Below are 12,782 nucleotides of genomic sequence, written 5' to 3'. Positions count from 1 at the left end.
GATGGACTTGGTTTGCAGAGGGCACCTTGAAGAAATTTACATTATTGCAGAACCACAGAGGTGGTGAAGGTCTTTGAACACCTTTCAGTAGGGCATCCCTGGGATGCTTTGTTGGGGAAAGTGATGCGAAATGAGGTTTTAAAAATGACTTGCCCAGTTATATTATCCAAATTAATTTTATTGTTGGTGTTCACAGAAGATAATAATGATCTGATTACTTGTTTCTTTGTTTACCTATACTGAAAGGTGTTTTTTTAATCTATAGAAAGTTTTTAATATTTGTATTTTCATAGGAATAGGCGTTCTTAGAATCTCTTTTTCTTTCAGATGTTGGGTCGTGAGAAATTGATAGCCTAGAAAATGATAATGGTAAAATTATTGGTTAAGTTATACTTATGGTGACACATAATAATTTCTTCAAACTAGTACTTCCTTAAGCAGCAGAATGGATCTCTGGGCCTCAGATGTTATATATACACATACATATATGTATGTATATATGTGTATATATATATTTGGACTTTTTATTATGAGGATGTAGTTTTAAAAGCCTGATTTGAAGTCTTCCATCCTTCTTGTCCAAATCAAAGACCTTATTGACCATACCTCTGTTACTATTAAGGTATGAAATTAAATAAGGTTAACAGTGAGGCTGTCATAAGGCTAAATCCTAACTATTTCATTTTGGATTGTGGCATTTAAATATTTTAGTGGCAACATGGGGAACATGTAAATATTGATTTTAGGTTTTCCTCCTTACGATGTTTATTATTGTTCCTTTTCAAGTGGTATATGTTTTAACACTTTGACAAAGATTATTTTGTAACAGGTTTATATTTATACTTAGTTGGCTCGGCGTCTTAGAACAAATAGTTGCATTAGAGTGCTGGGTAATTATGGTGGAAAGTGGGGTGAACTGTTTCATTTGACTCTCAGTGATTAACATATAACTTAAGTCATGAGGGGAATATAGGAAACTTTAAATCGCAGTATTTCTCACCACCATCACCTTTTTGTTAAACAGCTGGCTTTACAAGATAAATTTGTGCTTTTGCAAATGCTGTCATCTGGCTCCCTTCCAAAACCAAGTTGGAGGAGGAGAAGGTCAGGGCTGGAGTGGGGCAGCCTTTTTCCTTAGTGACGTGAGCTTTCAGTTGGAAAGAAACCGAAGATAAAATTCCTACAGCACTGGCTGAGAGCGGGGTGTTTGCGTTCCCTCCCCAACTCCAAGTGAGGGTAACGAGGTCCTGAATGTGAACTTACTCTTGCTTGACTCAAGAAAGTGATGCTAATTTTAAATTTAAAAAAGGATTACTAGTGGAAATTAGTTTATTTATCCATTATTTGATTTGAGTATATAGGGTGTCTTTGGCATCAGATAACTTCCCTAACAACTTAACATTTTAAGGCTTAGGAGCCATTTTAAAGACTCTTTCTGGGTCTTTTTGGCCTTCCCCAGGAGGAGTTAGATTCGTGAGATTGCATGCTTATGTCTTAGATGACTGTTTACCGCTCAGGCAGGGTTTACTGTGCAAAGATGACATCCGAGAAGGTTTTATAAGAAAGAAAATAGATGGGCTGTGAAGTCTGAGGCTGTTCCACATATCAGAATAGCATATGAGATCATTAAGATCTGGGAATGGAGCAAGCAAAGATTGCTTTGCCGGAGCCACTGAAGCCCGTGGGGAAGCATGAGAAGTGGAGGGGCGGCGGGCAGTGTGTGGAGGGTTCTGAGTGAGTGGGAAGAACCGGGGCACTTTGGTTTTGGTGGTTTGGTTTTGCTGTCTTTCACTGAAATTGTTTTTGGCTTCTTACTCACGATTTTGAGACAATCAAGTAGCTTTTTACCTTTCATTCCAGCTTTATTTCTGAGGGTCTTCTGATGTTTTAGGTGAGCTGTAAGGAAATCTTTTGAAAGTATTGGTGCTGTGGTCTATTTTGTACGATCACTGGTTTCACAGGGAAGGTGACTGGATTTATTTGCTTAAGACGCTTAACATCTTAATAAGTTTGTTTGAAGATGTCATGGATTTAAGAGCAGAACATCAAATGAGAACTGGCCTTTTTTTTTAAGGTAGATTTTTACAGATTTTCTTGCTTTAAACCAGTCTAATTGTGACTATCTAAATCTTTACAAATTGGCTTTTAAATAATTGTGCAGTTATGAGGAGAGCATTCTTTATTTTGCAAAATAATATACAGTAAGCTTTTAAAAAATAATTTAATGCAGTAAAGATGTTCTCGATTTTAAACATTCAGCTTATACACAACTTTTCTGGAATGTAATTCCTTAAAAATATAAAGGTTACTTGTCAGAAATAACTATGTAACTTTGTGTGAGATTGTTTGTGTGATGTTGAAACCAAGAAATGTGTAATCCTTGCCCAGTGAACTTGTTTGAATAACTTGATTAAAATAATCCTGTAAGTTTTCTGTTGTGCAAATCATGCATTTGAACTGTAACTTATTCAGTGAAAAGTAAAATCTGTATTTTTTTAATTCTCCAACTGGGATGCGACAAGGTTTTGCATGTTAAAAACATGGTGAAAATTCATACCCTTTGTGCCATTTTTGGAGTTTTGCTAAAAATGAATTCTTTTCTTGGCCACAGATGCTTTCAGAGTATGAAGAAGCTATTGCGGGGATGGAGAGCTGTTTGTTAAGAGTGCATTCTTCCTCTGTAGCCCTCAAAAGACTATAGAGCTGTGTGCAGAGCTAGACAATCTGGGCGCCCAGCCATGAAACATCGCTGCTGCAGCCCAGATAGCTGTTCGCACCCTCCTGAGCCCTCCATGGCTGCAAACCACAGCAGAAGGAAGGGCCTTGGGAGAGCAGCGTTCTCTGCTATTTTGAACTCTTAATATTCTCTGTGGCTCTTGAAGTTACAGCTATGCTTTGGGACTTCAGTTTTCTCAGATATAGTGATGATTAAGGATGGACGAGAATATAGCTTATGAAATAGGGCTCTTCTAGGCCAGTGGATTTAAACGTGTACTCTGGGGAAAAAGGAGGAGCAAGTGTCTGTCGCGTGGTCTCCCTCTCCTTATTTGCCTCTTTGTCATAACACTTCTTTCCTGTTTGAGAACCACTTGCCTGCAGACACGTGGGATCACTGGGCCACAGCACACAGGGCCCAAAGAGTCTTCCAGAATCGGTCTTCCGGAGAGCCCGTCGGATGGATTGGTCTGACGTGGCTTGGTACCCACTTTACTTCCTCATAAACCTTTCTTGACACAATTTAAAATTTTTGTACAAAAATATGAAAATGAAAGAGTGCAAATATGTCAGTGTGTCACCACTATAAGGTTATAGCATTTTCTGTGACCAACATCTGTTTGTATCAATGCAGGTGGTCCCCTGTGATCCTCTAGAATACTAACACCTGAACAGGTCTTTTGTTGTTAATCTAAAGACTCTTTCTGTTTTCCTTCTTTAGCGTGTTTTAGAAGTTAATGTTCTGTCTTCATAGTGTTCTTCCTCTGAAGGCCTGAACTGTGAAGCTAGAATGCCAGAATATCAAGTCAGGTTATTGTCAGCATCGGGACGACCCCCGTCTATGGCTGAGCCCTTTCTGATGTGTAGACTGGCTAGTGCCAAAGACAGATGCGTGCCAAGGTGGTTACTGGGAATATGCGCGTTGTTGGATTCATTTTATGTGCACAGTCTAGCTCGTGAGGACTAAGATCTCACAGCTAAAATCCATTGCTTGGATCGAGCCTGGCAAAGGTATTGTTTACTTTTTATTCCCAAAGATAATTTCTTTTTAATTACTCTTTTAATAAGCAGGGAAAATCTAAGTTAAAATAGCAACCAGGAATTAAAGTAAGATCTGAAATTGGGAAATGACAGCATAGGCACAATTTACCACTTTTCCAGCCGTTTGTGCTGTGAAAAGATGTTCACAGCAGAGTTGTTCAGAAACCCCCGGGGGCGGGGAGGGGGCTGCGGGGTTACTCCTTTGATTGTGTTTTGCTTTCTTACACCGTAGATGAAAAATGAAATGCCTAGGGGGAGGGGGAAGAGCGGGTAGGAAGGGAATTTAAAAGGCTTTGTTCCTCAGGAGGCTGATGTTTTAAATGAGGTTTTCTTGGGTAGGGAGATGAGATGAGAGAAGAAGGTGATGGCTGAGTCCCTGAAGACAACTGAGAATTGTGAGGTAGGGGTGGGAGTAGTTAGAAAGCATCCTCGCGGCTCACCACATCTCCACTTAAAAATAATCTTCAGGGCTGGCCTGGTGGTGCAGCGGTTAACTGCGCACATTCCGCTTTGGTGGCCCGGGGTTTGCCGGTTCGGATCCCAGGTGCAGACATGGCACTGCTTGGCAAGCCATGCTGTGGTAGGCGTCCCACGAATAAAGTAGAGGAAGATGGGCATGGATGTTAGCTCAGGGCCAGTCTTCCTCAGCAAAAAGAGAGATTGGCAGCAGTTAGCTCAGGGCTAATCTTCCTGAAAAAAAAAAAAAAAATCTTCAGATAGGTACGGCTAATATTTGAGTATTTCCTGTGTGATAGTGTGCCAAGGACCTGAGTATTGTCTTATTTAATCTTCACAGCTCTCCCAGAAAATGGTTACCTTTATTAATCCCATTTTACAGATGTGGAAAGGGAGGACAGAGAAGGAAGTAATTTAATTTCTACAAGATCCTACAGTTTGTAGGAGCTGAAGCCAGAATTTAAACTCCGAGAGTCCACACATCAAAGCCCTCCCACATGGATAAATAGCATGGATTATTTGAATAACTGTTTAATTAGCCTCTCTTCCTCTGGTCTGTATCCCACTGATTCATCTGCTAATATTAACTGTGGATGCTTTCTGGACACTTCAAGTGTGTTATCCATTCCTCAAGAGCAGTTTGTAAGGGAGGTGCTGTTACTGTGTTTATTTTCTAGGTGGGGAAACTGAGGCTGATGGAGGTTGAATAGTTTGCCCAAAGTCAGAGCCTTAATTAAATGTGTCTAGGTCCTCTGATGCTGGAAGCTGAGCTCTTTATCATCCCCCTGTGATGCCTTCTAAAGCCCAGGCCTGGTCACATCATTCCTTCCTTTGCTGCAAAAAAACTTAATGCCCTCTCTGTACAGTGGCTGCAGTGAAGGAGCTGGACATCTCCTTGCCCTCCCGGAGTTGTCCTGCTAGTGAGGGAGACAGGCACTCAACAAAGTCAAAAGCAAAAAACAAAAAAGACTGAGACAGCAGTTGAATGTTGTGATCCTTCCTTAAGTTAACAAAAATGTATGGTAATATTGGGGCTGGCCCCGTGGCCGAGTGGTTAAGTTCTCACGCTCCGCTGTAGGTGGCCCAGTGTTTCGTTGGTTCCAGTCCTGGGCGCAGACATGGCATTGCTCATCAAACCACGCTGAGGCGGCGTCCCACATGCCACAACTAGAAGGACCCACAACGAAGAATATACAACTATGTACCGGGGGGCTTTGGGGAGAAAAAGGAAAAAAATAAAATCTTTTAAAAAATATATGGTAATATTTAATTATATAGCTATATACCATATCTCCTGTCTTGAAGATGCATATAACATATTGGATGCTTCGAGAAGTCCAGGAGCAAAAGAAATATGTTTACTTTTATTAGCCCAGTCTTTCCCAAACTTGTGTGACCACTGAACATTGTTTTCCCTTCATACTACCTTTTAGTTCAGAAGGTCACAAGAGGGGGAGGACCCATGGATCACAGTGGTCAGTCAAGATTTCACTTGTAATGGGTCCTGGAAGGTTGATAGAATTTGGCTGGATGGAAGGGATAGTCTAACAAGGAGACGAATGGGCAAGCCATGTTTGGGGGAAACATTTTGGAAAGTGCCTAACATAGCAACTGGGACTCAGAATTTGTATTGAATAAATGAACCCCGAGGCCTGGCTATAAGTGGAGGTTTTGTGTTGGCAATAAGGTTTAGAAGGGGCTATGGGGGTAGAACCTCAGTTCTTTGGCTGGTTGTGAACTATTGATGGTTGTTGATGGGCATAATATAAACCAAGTGTTAGATTAGAAACTTCCCTTGAGCCGAGATATAGCAGATGGTTGGAGGGGAAATCGGAAGCATGAAGATCACAGCTGTTGTAGTTGTCTGTGTAAAGTGATGCAAGCTTGGACAAGCATAATGTTAGGGTGGAACTGAAAAAGTGTTAGGAAGAATCAGCAGGACAAAAACAATACAGAATGATTGGTATGAGCTGTTGGAAGGAATGAGTTCTAAAAGGTTGGGCACATAGTGTTTGCTGCTCTTTCTATAATGTTCCAGAAAAGCTTTAAATTAACTAAATAAAGAATCTAATGTTAAAATGTTTGGTTAAATGCATACAATGAATCCTTTTAAAATGCTGGTGTGGAAGGATGACACATAAGATAACAGTTTTAGGAGAGTTTATTGTATGAGGTTCTAGGGTAGAGATTTGACTCACAGCATAAATCCTGGTGTGTAATAAGCCATGTAATAATAGGATTCTTCTGTTAATTATGGTGAATACTCTCAATGAAATCAAATTTTCTTAGTACCATACCCATAAAAAAATCTTAACTCAGACTTTATATAACAGTCCCAGATAGATTGTAAGCTTTATGAATATGGAATATTGACAGAAAAGAGAGAGCAAATCTTCAATATTTCCAGGAAACGTAAGATCAGATTATAACATAAATAGTATGCCATTGTTAGTAGTCGCTGTGTTGAGGTCACTAGAACTTTGTAAAGATTAGATAAATTTAATAGATTCCTTAAACTTAAGTGATAATAGATTTTTTAATAAAGAAAAATTAAAACAACAAAATGGACTTGTTTTCTTTTTATTACTGTAGAGTGGGGTGGGAAAGCTTTAAAACAGACAAAATATTATTTGCTTACCAGTCAAGTTATGAATGAGAACTTAGCCACCTTTGTATATATTATGGTTTTATGTTTAATCGATGGCATTATTTATTCTCACTGTTCATTTTAGATTGTAAACCCCAGCATGGCCCCTTACAGATAAGTGCTTTGCAAAAAGTGTTCATTGTCATCATTGTTTCTCAGTTAGATTTTGAGTTACTTGGGAGCAGGGATAATAATATGTTTGTCATTGTAATATCTACAGTATTTTGTGGATACTAGGATAAAATTGTTCAGTTTTATTTTGAGGCATCTGTTTCTTCAAAGATGTTGCTTCTGCAAATGTTAGTAGGGGAAAGGGAAGAGGATGATAAATGAATACTTTTCCTGTTGCTAGTTTTGATCCAGGTTATAAAAAGTGGAAAGACGTTTCTGTAAAAATCTGTGTCACCTTGAAACTAGAATGCTTTCGTTGATGGGGTAAGCTAGCAATAAGCTGCGTTTGATAGAGGAGAGCAGCGTGTGAATGGGTGATAACTGTCTTTCTTCTGTCTAATTCAGCTACTTCCTATTCAATCTCAAATCGCAGTTGGAAAGCAATTTTCCCCACTTGACCCATTTTTCTCCAGTGTTATATCTTTGTTCTTGTTCTTCAACACAAAAAGTTTGAAGGAGTGGAGTGTTGTAAACCATGACAGCTTTGTAAGGTAAGGAGATTCAGAAGCCTGCTTTGGAATAAATAAGCATGCTCTCTCTTGTTTTGTTGTTTGCCTCTCTGGTTGGAGGGATAACAATTTTGCTTCGCTTTGATATCAGTTTTCAGAAGAGATTTATGTTAAATGACTGGACTTGGTAGAGACGCATATGGATATAGAAAAAAACAGATGTGAGGGGTCAGGATCTTGTTTTAGTAACATGGACAATTTAAGGATATTATAATTTTAGTAAACGTATGTGCAGTAAGCCTGACGTTAGTATATCCGTATTAAAAAATGTCTGTTTATCTGGACACCTGCGTCTCCTGAGTTTGTCTACAAAGTTAATCTACTAGTGTTATGCTGTCATATGATAACACTTATTTCACATCTGTGGCTTACAGAGTGCTTGAATTGGCTTCTGTCCTTGCCAGATCAAATTCTAAATGTCCTAACATACCTAACATAATACCAGTCTTCTTCATGAGACTGTCTCTCACTCGTGTAAACTTCCTCTTGTCTGTCTAAACTCATGCCTTTGATGACCTCATTCAGTACTGTGACTTTAAATATCACACATATCCTGAAGACTCTAAGTTTTATTTCACCAGTCTGGACTGCTCCCCAGATTCGATATTTGCATATCCAGTTGCCTTCCCAACATCTCCACATGACTGTTGAATGAGCATTTCCACCTCCCACGTCCTCACTGAGCTCCTGCTCCTGCCTCCACGGCCGCCCTGCTTGCACTCCTCCCTGTCCTACTCGAGAACACTTCCGTCCTTCCACTTGCTCCACTCAGAAACTCTGGAGTCCCCCTTTGCTCCCCTCTTTCTCTCCATGGATAATCCATAAGAAATTAAACAACAGCTAAAAATTCCCGATTTAAGAGAATACTATAGAGCCAAAGCAATTAAGACACTGTAGTGGCATATAGACAGACATATAAACAAATGGAGCACAATTGAGTGTTCAGAAATAAACCTTCACATTTATGGTGAACTGATTTTTGACAAAGGTGCCAAGGCAGTTCAATTCGGAAAGGGGTGTCTTTTCAAGAAATGTTCTGGGACAGTTGGTTATACATATGTAAAAAGCAAAGGTTATTAAGACCCTTATCTCACACCATACACAACAATGAACTCAAAATGGATCATCGACTTAACAAGTAAGAGCTGAAACTATACAACCATTAGAAAAAACGTGGGAGAAAATCCTCATGACCTTTGGCTAGACAGAGTTCATAGATACAACACCAAATGCGTGATCCATAAGAGACGAAAGTTGATAAATTGGACTTCATCAAAATTAAAAACTTTGTGCTACAGAAGACACCATTAAGAAGATGAAAAGACCACAGACTGGAAGAAAATATTTGTAAATCATATAGCTGATAAAAGACTTGTGTTCAGAATATATAAAGAACAACTCTCATAACTCTATAATAAGACAAAGTACCCAATTAAAAAATTAACAAAAGATTTCAAGAGACAGTTCACCAAAGAAGATATACAAACGGCTAATAAGCACCTAAGATGCTCAACATTCTTAGACATTCAGGAAATGAAAATTAAAACCACAAGATACCACTTCATATCCACTAGAATGGCCACAATCAGAAGGACAGGCAGTGACAAGGATGTGGTGAGATGGGAACCCTCATATGTTCGTTGTTGGTGGGAATTGCTTGATGCAACAGCTTTGGAAAACAGTTTGACACTTTCTTAAAAAGTTAGACATAAATTTGTCATATGACCCAGCAGTTCCTCTCCTGTGTATCTGCCCAGTACAGATAAAACCGTATCTTCACATAAAAACGTGAATGTGAATGTTATTCATAATAGCCAATAAGTGGAAACAATCTGAATGACCATCAACTAGTAAATGGAGAAACGAAATGTGGATATCCATGCAAAGGAATGTTATTCACAATAAAGTACTGATACATGCTACCATGTGGATGATCCTCAAAAACATCATACCAAGTGAAAGTAGCTGGATTTCATGTGTATGGTATTTCCAGAAGGGCAAATCTATAGGATCCAAAGGTATATTAGTGGTTATCTCAGGCTAAGAGTAAGACTGGGGATTGGCTGCAAATTGGCACAAGGGATCTTTAGTGGGTAATGAAAATGTTTGGAGACTGGATTATGGTTATGGCTGTACAACTTTGTAAATTTACTGTGAATCTTTTTTTGAGAATAATAAATCTATCTTTAAGACTTTGGTGCATGTGAAAATGTATATAATTATTATCAGACATTTTCATCTATTTTTTATTAAAAATATGAGGACTTTTTTGTGTGTGGTTTTGTTTATGCTTGGTTTTATTTTGGGTTTATATTACCATTGCTATTTAATGTTCTTTTTAGTTAAGGTGATAATGAATTAGCAGCAGTATTATTAACCAGCGTTGTATCTTGTGTATCTGCTGCGTTTCCAAGAATAAGTCTTAACTAATTTAAAATATTTAAAATTCACAGATCTATGGGGTTTATAGAGGAGAACACTGAGATCTGAAGAGGCAGTGTCACTTGCCCAGATCAGATAGTCCTGGGTTCAAACCCACATCTTGCAGAAAACTAGTTTTATGCCTTTTGGCATAGGAAAATGAACAAAGGAAAGGACAATTTATAAAACAGATTAGTAAGCAAAAATATTTTAAAAATTTATCTTGCCAATAATCAAAGAAAGGCAAATTAAAGAAACTAGAAATTTTTTGGAACATAATTCAGTTGGCAAAGGTTATTTTTTAAAGTATCTTTGTTAAGAGTTTTTTAGAAACATAAAATAAACACACATATTTAAAGTATACCATTCAGTAAATTTTGATATATGTATACCTGTGAAACCATTCCCACACAGTCAAGACAATGAGCATATCCATGAGGTTAAGTTTTGAAGTATGTTGGTGGGAATGGTGGGATAGTGCAGTGGAGGAGATGAGAGGCAAAATAAAAACACTGAATGACCACTGGAAAGTTGGTGCTAGCGAGGATGGGGATGCCTCCCTTATCATTTTGCCCATAAAGGTAGCTACACATAGTAGTTTTTAAAGTATTTGTCATTCTTGTAGGAAGGTAATTATCTCTTAAATATTATTTAATCAAACCATTCCTTTTGGGGATAAAATCTTTTCTTTTGAAAATGTGAAAAAACTTTTTGTTTAAAATACTTTTGGACTTCATATATAAATAAAGTTTCAACAATAAAAGTGGGAGCCAACATACAGATGCCATCCTTTGGTCTTGCCACTTAGACATTTGAATAAAAACTACCACCATCCTTTCTTATCATTACTTTATAGATTAAAAGGCATTCCCATGCAAAGAGGTAGAAAGGACACCATCTTAGAGGAAAGTCCTATCAATTGAGTGCATGTAACTTTATGAGACGTTTACCTTATCATCCTTACTTTTCTCGTTCTGTGGAGTTATGGAAACTTTCTTATCAACTGATAACCGGCGTCGAGAACCACCGGTATAAGCATGATCTTCAGAGTTGTCCATTCTGGGCTGGATTTCTAGGAACGCCACTTATTAGCTCGGTGACTTTGGGTTTATTTTTTAATTCCTCTGAACTTTTGTTTGCTCGTCTGGAAGAAGTGGATAATAATGCCTATACAGGGTTTTTGTGTAGATTAAATGAGATAGTGCAGAAATTTGACACATTGTAGGCATATATTCCCTGTATTCAGCCCTGCAAAGTCTTTTCCTCACTGTCACACATTTGCACTGTCATTATCTATTTGTGTGTATGTTACTGTAATTTCAGAGGAGTGATTGAAGTCTAGAGAGTGGTATTATTTTAACCCTATCTTAGACATGGCCATAGTAATCACTTGGGTGTGATTTGTAAGGTGTGGGAGCAGGGTTGTTTTACCCTGAAAACATCCACAAGTGCTGGCATATAAAATTATTGTTTGAGCAAAAGACGTGGGATAGAGATTGAATTTGTATTCTTTGTAGACTATTAGGATTTGTTCTTGTGATAATCATATTGTCAGTTTCATTTACTGTATTTCACATGGAGAAGCCCCCGTCAGGGTTCCAGAAATGCTTATAAATCAGTCTCCTGTGGCATTTAATTATCACAATGTGGTAAAGCTTTATTCAGTAAGATGAGACACCTAAGAAATATAAAGTCACTTAGTCACTTTATGTATAAAACTTGGATTTTCCCATGCGTTTTAGAGGTATGTTAAAAAGAGAAAAAATAGAATGCTTAACATGTTGCCACTTGGCGTAGAGATTGTATAAATTGTCATATTACAAGTGTTTCCGGTTGGTGTTTGTGTTATGGTACTTAGACTTCCTGCCTTTTGTAATGATTATGTATATGTATGTATTTTCTTCCTCCTATTAGATTATAAACTCCTTGAAGGCAGGATTCATGTTTAATTCTTTTCATCTTTTATACAACTTAGCTTATTGACTTACACATAGTAGGCCCTCAGTAAATATTGCTTGGTTGATTGATTAACTGTAGCTTTATGTGTGCTAGATTGCTGAGTTCTGCTGGTACCCGCTCACCAAAGTCTGATGAAATTCCTGGTGATAAGGAAAGTGGAGTGAGCAGTAATAGCCCTTTTTCAGTTCCACAGTGTCTTTGTTAGATCCCTGAAAAGCAACTCCCTGACTCAGAAATAGTAGATATTTATGGCCTGGTGCAAAACAAAAAGACACCTTTTTAGGTCAAAAGGAAACCAACATATTGAGTCCTAGCTTTGTGCTAGAACAGGATCTTAACTTTTTACGTAGTCACCTAACCCTTTGAGAATCCAGAAAACCTAAATAGAAAAGGAAATTTTAATTATAAAAGAATTTATCACCAAGAAGTTTCTCCTTTTCAGATAATGTTAATTTTTTCATGCTTTTGTATATTTACTATGTAAATTGTCTTAGAACTTAAAAAGAGGGAAAGCTATCCAATTCACTTTATGAAGCAACATTGTTATGATAACTAAAGCATGAAAATGATAGCAACTGTAGATGAAAATGAAAGCTAACTGTAGATTTCTGTCACATAAATATAACCTGAGAATCTTAAATAATTTACCAGAAAGTATAATTCATCAGTATTAGTATTACTTCTTTAAAACTTCCTTCTAAAGAGTTTGAGACAAATGCAGCAAAATATTAAATCAACAGGATAGTAAGAACAAGTAAAGTTTATCTTGGGAATGCAAAGAACCTTACTAATATTCCACTACGTAGTAGATCAGGTAAGAAACTTAGTAAGAGTCTCTCGATTGCTACCCGATTTCTGCTTCT

The 12,782-nt window shown here is 37.8% G+C and overlaps 1 protein-coding gene across 3 annotated transcripts in view; it reads left to right on the top strand.

Annotated features, from left to right (window-relative positions):
• TNRC6C (trinucleotide repeat containing adaptor 6C) overlaps positions 1-12,782 on the top strand; it is a 141,104-nt gene that overhangs the window by 1,566 nt on the left and 126,756 nt on the right. The gene's annotated exons all lie outside the window — the stretch shown is intronic.

The sequence above is a fragment of the Equus caballus genome, chromosome 11, assembly GCF_041296265.1.
Source record: "Equus caballus isolate H_3958 breed thoroughbred chromosome 11, TB-T2T, whole genome shotgun sequence".
NCBI classification, from domain to species: Eukaryota; Metazoa; Chordata; class Mammalia; order Perissodactyla; family Equidae; genus Equus; species Equus caballus.
This window is presented reverse-complemented; position numbering and strand designations above follow the sequence as displayed.